The 10390-nt window shown below is 40.0% G+C and overlaps 1 long non-coding RNA gene across 1 annotated transcript; it reads right to left on the reverse strand.

The window, feature by feature from the left end:
* Positions 1-1721: 1721 nt before the first annotated feature.
* On the reverse strand, positions 1722-8941 carry LOC109300909. The gene is made up of 3 exons (XR_002098367.1): positions 8809-8941; positions 1978-2345; positions 1722-1793 (listed from the first exon to the last, which is right to left on the reverse strand). It is a non-coding gene; the product is annotated as an uncharacterized LOC109300909 (long non-coding RNA).
* Between the last annotated feature and the right edge of the window lie 1449 nt (positions 8942-10390).

The raw sequence follows: 10390 nt of genomic DNA on the forward strand, positions 1-10390 counted from the left end.
CACCCCATCCCCCTCCTTCAAACCCCACACTACCCACCTGCAAACCCCACATCAACTCTACCCCCACCCACACACCCTACAAGACCTCCAACCACATCCCCCCACACCTCTTCCCACCCCCTCCAGCAAACCTCACAACCCACCGTCACACACCTAGCATGCCCAGCAGCCAGACAGGGGGAGAGCTGCTGGCAAGAGCTGTGGCTGCAGGGCCATCTGTCCCCGCATCCTGGTTAGTGAAGGGATCAGGAGGAGCTCTAATTTTTCTATGATAAAAAAGCCAAAAGCAAACATCAAAGCATATATATATTTAGAATTTATTCATTTATGATGATAGAAACACTGGTAGGCTTCCAAATTGCTTTAAAATGGTAAATATATCAATAAAACATTGCCCAACTGATAGATCAATATCTCTCTCTCTCTCTCTCATGCTCTTTTGTTTTCATTGTGCAAGAACATGGATTTTGGAGTACTTTAAAGAGTGAATTTGGCCAGCAGCATGCCTCTGAGGTACCCATGAGCCACCCTGTCAAAAGCCTTATCCTGGTCCAAGGGGTGGAAGGCAAAAGCCAGGCCTTCCCAGTGCACCAGCTCCAGGAGGTCCCAAACCAGGTACAGGTTGTTGAACATCAGACACAGTAAGGCAGCACCTGTGGGGGAGTGCATGTTAAATAGGGAAGTAATCCAGTGCAGGTGCGGTGCAGTGTGGTATAAGGCGATGTAGCAGGGAATCTTCCCCTCTCCTGAGGGGGGGGCAGTGGTAGTACAGACGGTGGCAGCAGCAGTGGTGGTAGCAGTTGTTCAGGGCAGCCACTTAAGTCATGCTTCAGGTAAAGGTGAAAGTGAAGATGAAGGCAGGGGGTGGTCTGCTGAAGCAGGTGGGGCAGGCAAGGTGCTGGAAGTGATGGTGGAGGGGAGGGGCCCACAGGTAGCACAGGTCCCCTCCCCACACTGTCCCCTGACCACATCTTGGCAGCGGGCTGGGTAGCAGGCTGAAACAGGAGTGCAGAAACTGGGGTGCAGTGCTGAGGTGCAGTGCAGTGCAGTTGGTTCCCCCCCCATAAAGCAAGGGCAGCAGAGGAACCCTTCCCCCACACCCATGAGTGGGGTGGCAACAGCAGCAGCAGCCCAAGGCAAGAATGGGCACAGCCAACTTCCCCCGAAACGTTCCTGAGAACAAGCCAACAGCAGTGGTAGCCAGAGGCAGATAGGGGCATGGCCATCTTCTCCCCAGAAGCTCCTGAAAGCAAGCTAGCAGCAGCAGCCAGTAGCAGCAGAAGCAACAGCAGCAGCAGCTTGGGATAGGAAAGGGAATGGCCAACCTGCCCCCAGAAGTTCCTGAGAACAAGCTGGCAGCAGCAGAAGCAGCAGCCTGAGGCAGGAAGGGGCATGGCAAACTTCCCCCATAAGCTCCTGAGAGCAAGTCAGCAGCAGCCTGGGACAGGAAGGAGCATGGCCAACTTCCTCCGAGAAATACCTGAAAGCAAGTAGCTCTGAGCTGCTTGCTAGGGCAGCTTTTTATACAGCTGAGGCCAACACACATGCCTACATGTGTGGATGCACCCATGGTGTGCAGAGTTGTATCTACTGCTCCACAAATAAAAATTGATTTTTTTAGGTTTTATGCCTGGATTTATTAAGTCTAATGATCGCTACACTCCCTAATACCAGAACAAGAAAGAAGAAAAAAAATCACAATCTCGTATTGTTTTGTCATACAACCTCTACTGTCCTGAATTGATTGTTTCAATCCCATTACAGAGACAACTCAAGGGCTCCATTGTGCAAGCCTGATGACAGAAGGATGACACGAAGATAAATTCCTTACAAGCAGAACAAATAATGATCCATGTTAAATACATGAAGGAGGTGGGGGGAAGGATTCACAGAGCTCTACTGAATAGAAAGCAGAGAGAGATGCACCTGAGTCCTCGAAGTGAGGAACTTTATTTATTTTTAGGAAATCTTACATACCTGAGTTTTTTAGTAGGTTTGAAATGTTGTGGCTGGGATGATCCAGGAAAGATGCTCCTTGCTGTTTAGTCTGCTTAGTTTTTTTAAACGTGAGGTATAAAGAACAATTGCTTTAGTTAAACTTTAGTCAAAATTCCTAAAGCAAACTTTTAACCAAACTCTTTAATTTTTAATTCTGCTTAGTGTATACCGTTTGAAGAATTTCTGGTGACTGCTTTTTCAATTTTGTTGTGAACTCTGTCCTTAAGATGATGAGCTTCATTGAGGGTTATGGATTAACACTCAAAGGCAACAGTTGTAGAGCAAACATCAAGGTTCATGGTTTATGCATTAGATAACTGTAGTAAAAGACCTTCTTTCTTTTAGTCCTGAAAAATAAATAAGGAAGCATTTTGAAATGTTTTGTTAACAAGTAAAAGCTTATTTGCCTTTGAATTCTTGCTGGATCTCAGCAACTAATTGATAATTGAGACTAAATTAAAACTGTTCATAACTTGTAAAATTATAATAATTTATTATCAATATCCAAATACTTTAGATATTATTCCTCTGTTTTTCCCTGTGTTAGTTCTTGGTGTGCATGTTATCCAAAAATATTAAAAATTCAAGTTCTGTGCCCAAGTCAGTTAACTGGCATTTTTGTTCTTATTGGCTGAATAAAGTATCGACAGTGAACAACAAGATACTTGGGATTTTTTTAAAAGACACAATTTATCACTGAAACTTAGCAGTTGCTTTTCAAAAATATTCCTATTGGTAAAGCTCTAGTGGTCAAATGAATATGGAAACAAACTTTATATGTTATTCTCTTCCTTGAGAAATAGTTTATCATCTTATAAATAATGCATTATTATTCAGCCTTGCGAAAGTAGAATTATTGGTGAGGTTGTAAGCAAATCCCTAATTTTAGGACGTTCTGTTCTTAGAAGTGCACAACCTTGAGACTAAGTATGTAACCTTCATGTTCTAATGATACAGGTTTCAGAAGGATGGAGTTTGATATGGGGTGTTTTGGGACTTTTTTTAAAAGGTATAAAAATGGGCAATTGAGGACAGACATTTAATAAATGTTCAGGCATCCATCCCTCAGGGAATGAAGTCAGGATTCCTATTGAAGCCATTCTTCATCTAACTCACTGACTGTCAAGTCTCTGGGGAGAGGAGTGAAGGCTCTATGTTTGTTTCCCATATATAATACAACCTACAGGCACACAGGTGTATTACAGGTGTTTATCTTTTAAAAGGTTGGAGGGGGGTGAAAAGAAGGAAGGGTGTTAAAGGAAATATGAGCTCTGCTCTGTTCCTTATGTGTAAGAGACAATAACATCAATTCTAAAGATGCAGGAATGATGTCCCACATAGTGCTAAGGCAGACCATATAAGCCAGATTTTGGAGTAAATGCCCCCACAACCACCATCCCCACACACAAAAGTCATTAAAGTAGAAAGCAAAAACAGTACAGAAATATTCCCAGTAATGACTACGTACAGAATTGTGATGAGAAGTTTAGCCCCAATAAATGTCAACAGGAGGTAAGAAGGCAGCAGTCAGAGGTCAGAAGGAGAGGCTTTAAACTTTTTTTTTCCTTGTTCCTCATCTGGTGTTGGATTGTATTGCTCAGTGGGTGCATCTATATGAGACGCTTAACACGCAGTAGCCTAATAACACTGCTCAGTAGTGTGCCGGGCAAAAAACATGCTAATACACTACTGTGCAGTGGTATTAGGCTACTGCTCAGTAAGCATCACTAAAAATGCATGCACTGGTGCTACTGTGCAGTAACTCTAGTTACTGCACATTTAGGTAATACTTCATTTAGCAAGTACTAAAATAAATGTAAAGTAACTACTGCACATTAATGAACATGTAGACATGCCCACTATCAACATATCAAGCCAAAGAGTATAATTTAGTGAATTTGAATAAAAAATATGGTTAGGACACTCACCTGGGACACAACAAGGTCTAGTCCCTACTTTAATGAACATCTACATATTTCATATGAAGCAGAAGAGCTTTAAAAAGGAAGATTAAGAGGGGATCCCAACATCCATGGCTCTAAAACAGATCCTAGTTTTAAGTGCACTCTCCTGGGAAGTGGATAATGTGGGTTCAGATCACTTCAGGAAGAGGAAGTATTTTGAACATATATGCCCCACCTAACCACTAAACTCTTGTTTGTAAGAGAAGTAACACTACCTCTTCTTTTTCCTTGGTCTTTGAAAGAATAAGCTTTAAGCAACTTGCTCCAGGAGGGGAAGTGACAACTGTCTATCACAGAAATCAAAAGTAGGCTCCTAAATCTTTCTCCTATCCAGGACTTAAGCCACGCTTTCCTAAAATTTCCTAATGGCCACCTTAGACAATTCAGCATACTGGCTTTTGTGGTTTGGACAAATGTGACTAAATGTCCCAGAGCTAAAAAACTTAAGCATCTCAGAGTCAAGGTTAAAATTCCCTGAGTTCTAATTCTACTAGAAAACAAAGTAGCAAAATCTCACACAATACAACCCTCAGTGTTACAACGTTCAGTAAATAAATACATACATCTTCCTCAGGGAGATTGATAGTAAAACAACAACAGCAATTATATTAATTCTTCTCCCATTTCTCACTTCAAGTGTTATAGTCTTTTCTCCAGTATTTGCATTTTATTATAACTTTGATTTCCAGATCCATGTAAAACCTTCTTTGTTTTCCAAAGAAGCATAATAATGGGAGTACGAACTCACGCATCAATAATTTCAAATCTCTTACATTTTTTGCAAAGCATAACTACTCTGAGCTCACAGAAATGTGAAAGTAGTTCCCCAGTTAATGCTGTGGACCATGCAAAGCTGCATGTTTGAAAATGAGTACAAGCAAATAAATTTGCCTTCCTATTTTAAAAAAAAATAAAGTCTGTGTGTTTTCAGTACAGCAGCACTTTAAATACATGTTGAATCATTAGTTTTTAATATTGGTGTGATCGGCAAGTTCTGCAGCAAGTACACTAAGTCTTAATTCTGAGATGTTTGTGGATATGCCATTCTATTCAAAACACATTTCACAATATTTTAGATGTCACAAGCCAAGTTTTATGTTCTGAGTAAGCAAAAGCAGATAAGAGCTTATCCCTTTTATAGTTATGTTTTTACTATAGAATTTCATTAGAACCAGTGTTTATTTCCTTTCCCTATGCTTATTTTAGTTCATGCTTGCCTGAAAAAACAAAGACTCAAAGTCATGTTAAATTACATGTTGCTGATATTTCCAATACTGGGGATATATGATCTGGGTCCCAAGGTGCTTTCATTTGCTTTTCTCGGATCATCCAACGTGTTGCATGAACAAGAATCCATTTCTGCCACTTCTCATTCAGGACATAAAGCTAGTTTTAAAAATAAATCTGATCCATTACTCCACAAAACAGTTTGTTTTTCATTTTTAAATTAAGCCTCTACTCATTCAGAACACTTTATTTTTTACATGGAAAGGCAGCCAACTTCGAAAAATTTCATATGCATCCTCATATATATGAACAAAGAGAAAAATCATTAGAATATTAAGTCTGTAGATATAACAAAAGGTTCAAACATGTACAAAAGATATTACATCCTCATCAAGTCAACAATATTTTGCTTCATTTTTCTTTTCACTTCAGCACGCATAGTGTGAATTTAAAATGGTCCTTTCAACCTTTGACTGTAGTTATCAATAGCAGTGACAGGGTGTTTGTTATGTTAAGCCTGTGCTACATTATTATTTCAGCTTCTTGCAACGATCCTACCAGCGTCATTTCCTTGAATGTATCTGTTCAAATAGGGGCCCCGCTTCACAATTTTTTGAAATTACAGCCACCACCAAAAACAGTGTCTGCACATGTTAACAGTGAAGCATATAGAAACAGGGCTTCTCCAACAAAAAAGAGTCACAACCAGTAAGGCAGAAAGACTAGAGCTCATTCTATATTCAACTCAAGGAAAAAGACAAAAAAGAACAGTTCTATTATTTACTCATTTTTTTCTTCTACAAAACAGAATACTTAGGTACATTTTTAATAGTTTCTGTTTCTCTCCGCTCACTGTCCTCAGCTACAAACATCTGAAGCAGATTGCTAATTAGACTGTAATCTTAGCTCTACAACAGAAAAACAACACCAAGAGGATACCATCTTTTATTAAGATGCCTCTCTTATTTATATGAGGATATTTATACCTTTGTAATATAAAATGCTTTTTGTCCGTATCTCGAGTTATCTCCTTATAAAATAGGATATAAATATGCCTTTGGATGTATAGCTGAACCAATGGAAAAGCTTTGGCCAACTAAAAAAAATAAAAAAGTTAATTGTAATTATTTGTGTTTCCAGTTTTTTAGGCTAGATTCACAGCCAGCAGGAGAGCAGTGATGGACCCATCATTATGCCTTTCCCCTCCCCACCCCCATAAAGAATTGCCCTTAGCAGTTAGGCTGTAGATCAGTGGTTTTCAACCTGTGGTCCATGGACCCCTGGAGATAAGCAGACTATATCTAAGGGGTCCATGAAAGATGACTATGATCAATCAAAAGTATGTGAATACCCACACTTACAATTCAAAGCGGGTCTCGATCTCCATTCAAAATTTCCAAAAGGGTCCACAAATGAAAAAAAAAGGCGAAAGACCATTGCTGTAGAGAATTCTGGCATGCAGCTGTGTAGCAGACAGCTCCATGCAGCATACATGCAGAGTCCCTCCCCTCTGCCCCATTCCCCCCCACCACCCCCCTGCATTAGAAAGTCTTCAGGAGGCCCATGACAGAGGCTCAATGGCTCCGCACTCCGATAATGAGGGGTAAGCCTTCTCATTAACAGCCTTCTGCCCATGCAGGAGACTGGGGAGCAGAAATGCAACCATCCCTCCCCAACCCCAAGGAAATTCTTGAGCAGCACACTAGGTGGCAGCCCACCACCCCACTATAGAGCTACAGCCCCATTGCACATAATTACTCCCAAACACTACATCAAACTTTAGGCTTGTTCAGTAGAGCTTGTATTGTACCAGGGGTGGAACAGATATTCTTGTAGACCCTTTTGGACTTAATATCTATTACTTGGTGTCCACCCAGGCTCTTTATGAGGTGGTCCTATTCCATCTTTATTCCTATGATAGCTTGCTTTAAAAGGAGAAAAGTCTTTCCAATAGCTATAAATAAAACTAATAAAAACATCTTCAATAATTTGTGTATGCTGCTTTGAAAGCTGTACAGCATTAGGTAGTTTCTAGTAATATTATGAACACAATGCAACAATTACATTGATCAGTAGCAGGCCATTAGGCAAAATATCCTAAATTTGAGGACAAAGTAGTTAATGTTAAATATAGTGGTGAAAACTCCCATAGAGATTTCTGATTCAAGTGTTATACCAGGCACCATTTAACCTATTTAGCTGAGTGTGCACTCCTGAAAATACCCAATGCTCTTTTGCTGTGGTTGCTAGGCAGGTTAGTGATAGACCTTTCCATGAGGTTCGGTTATGGTAAGTCCCACAATACAATGTGCAGTAATGGGTCACCACAGATGATATCTTAACTTAAATCCTGCATTTGGAAGAGTTGTTCTGATACAACAGCCAGAATAGAGTGACTGAGTACAGAACTCATGTGAGGACTGTATTGCTTTGATTCTGTCCTCTCATTTCTCTAAACGAAGTAGTAGAGCACTACTTAGGTAATAGGTCGTCTAAAATTAGAATGGACAATGCAGTTAAAAATAAAATTCTTCACATACAGAGCATGCAAGTAGCTATTTACCAAGGTCTTTTTCCAACTGCAATTTCTTTAACTGAATGTGCATCTCCCCAGTGAGAGGAAGACATCCCTCCAGGCAATATTTCTTCTTTCTCATCTGTCTATTGTGACAGACACAGACACCCTAAAACCTTACAATAAGATGCCTTTAAAATTATGACAGTATTTACTCAACTAAACAATTTTAAAGTGTTTTTCCTAAACCTGTTAATTTCCCTATATAAATAATTCTCAATGTGTAAACAGTTTCCTGGCCATTACTGTACTAAGAAAGGAAATGTTATAAATATAACCTTGCAGTTTTATATAAGATCATAAGGATCTTAAGGAAGATGGAAAAACACAAATGCCTTAAACAGCAATGGTTGCAGAGATTTCGCCCAAGGGCAATAATATGATTTATGCAGTGTTTTAACTGAGCTTTAGTCAGTCCCTTCCTTCATAATGTACTTGAGGCTAGTGATAATTTATAGACACTAAAAGAACATTTGTCTTCCTATGACTGTGTTTGCTCACTTTATTGTACAGAAGGATGTGTCAATTTACTACAACTTGTCAGTGAAAGAATAAATTTACCTATATATCATTATAGGTCAATAAATCAATATAGTATAATGTTTTAGTGGTAAGATATTATAGTTTTTCCAAAACCCTCCCAACAGTGCTAGTTCATGCATTCTGAACAGAAGTGTTCTGAACTAAAGGCCTTGAAGATCATTAATATTTATGACCTGACATCCTAATAATCTGTGAAGTTTTGTTTACAGTTCTCAGTAACTAAGACTAATTTTAGAATTGAGTACTGTCTCTATTTCTGTCATTTCACTATTCCAATTGCACAGGAATAAAAGAGCAAAGGAAACGGAGCAACAAAGTAAATTTATTTTTAAAAATACAGTTATACACCATTACCTTATTGCAACTAGAATTTCTAAAACATGCAGGTTATTGGTGAAAAAGAATAGAAAAGAAATATTTTATAAAATAAGGTGGGTAAAGGAGAAAGATGTTGTCTCTAGAACATATAAAAAACACGTACTTTCCACTTTCCCTCCTTACCAGCCTCCTTCAGTCACTCCTCTGGAAGAAAAAGTAAAATATTACAGATCCACAGGCATAAACACTCTAAAGCATTTTCTGGCTCCACTCAAGATAGGTGTGGGGAAGGTATGGGGATGTTCTGGAGATAGGGATCCCTAGAGGGATGACTAACACAAAGAAAAAAAGAGACATATTGGCATTTTGTGAGCTCCCATTAAGAAAAATTTTAAAATCTGAATGTTTCCATTTTTTTCACCTGCCCTTACAACATGATAAACAGAAAGGGAGAGGACTATGAGCTATATTCATTTCCACTGCCTGAGATGAACATGAATATAAACACAAGAGAACTAAGAACATGAAAAACTGTTATGGTTATTAATAAGACAGTACCTTAACATAGATAAGGCAGCACCTTAACATAACAGACTTTCCCCTTGTTCTGCATGATTTTGCTTTCTTGCTTCTACTGGCAAACAGCATTCATGCTTTTGATTTCTGCCTTTGAATAAATATTTCAGGCAGTTGGTAAACATGAAAGCTTTATTTCATGCAAGCCATAAGAAAGCTTTTAGGTTCTACTTTCTTATGCAACATCCAGAATTTCAGTATTCTTAATGTTTATTCTTACAGGCAAGCTTGCATTTCAGCATAGTCTTTATTCTTACCAAGTCTCCTTCCCTGCTGCCCTTTATCCTTTGAATTCAAATGTTGAATTTCCCTTATTTCTAATCACCCCTTAAAACCAGTAGTTCTGAAAGCCTGTCAGTAATTATCTCTGGGACATGTATACTGCATCAAATTTTCAGTGTTTCCAGCTACAATATGTGAGCCAAATTCATTTTTGGTGCAACTCCCAGCTTTTATACCAGGGATAGATGTGATCCCAGGGCTACAGACAAACATTGCACATAAACCAGTTTAAGGAATCAGAAATTGGTTTAAAACTGTAACAGAACATAAGTTCAGTGCACATAAACCAGTTTCAAAATGAGCAAAACTGGTTTGAGATAAACCTGGTTGACTGCAGTATCAGACTTAACTGATTCAGCTCAAACGGGTTTATGTAATGGCTGTCGCAGACCCCTTCTTGGTTTAAGTTAAACCAGAGTCCCCCAGTATACCAGCATGCTCTCTAGACCAGGCTCTCCACTCCAGTGGGGCAGAGCTGGCCCCACCACTCTGCTTTCTAGCCTGAGCAGGGGTGGGTACATGGAAAGACACCGGCAGCTGGCATGGCCCCATTAAGTGGGTGGGGAGAGGGTTAATTCTTCCCTCCTTCTCCTCCCACACACCACAGCTGGGGTCTGCCTGTCTGCCAAGAAGCAGCAGAGGTGGAGGGGTGGCCAGGGCTGGCAGACCCCAGCTGAGGTCCCTGGGGGCAGAAGGGGCAGAGGGAGGAATTAAACCATTGCCTGCCCTCTTCAGCTAAACAGGGCCATGCCAGGATGGAGTCTGGCCATGTCCTGCTGCTGGAGCAGTGATGGGATGGGGAAGGGCAGCAGTCTCTGTCAGACTGCCCAGGAGAAGGTTTCATAGTTTCATAGTTTCATAGTTTCTAGGGTCAGAAGGGACCTGAGCAGATCATCTAGTCCGACCC

This window comes from Gavialis gangeticus, unplaced genomic scaffold, assembly GCF_001723915.1.
Source record: "Gavialis gangeticus isolate Ggan-Ray unplaced genomic scaffold, GavGan_comp1, whole genome shotgun sequence".
Classification (NCBI taxonomy): domain Eukaryota; kingdom Metazoa; phylum Chordata; order Crocodylia; family Gavialidae; genus Gavialis; species Gavialis gangeticus.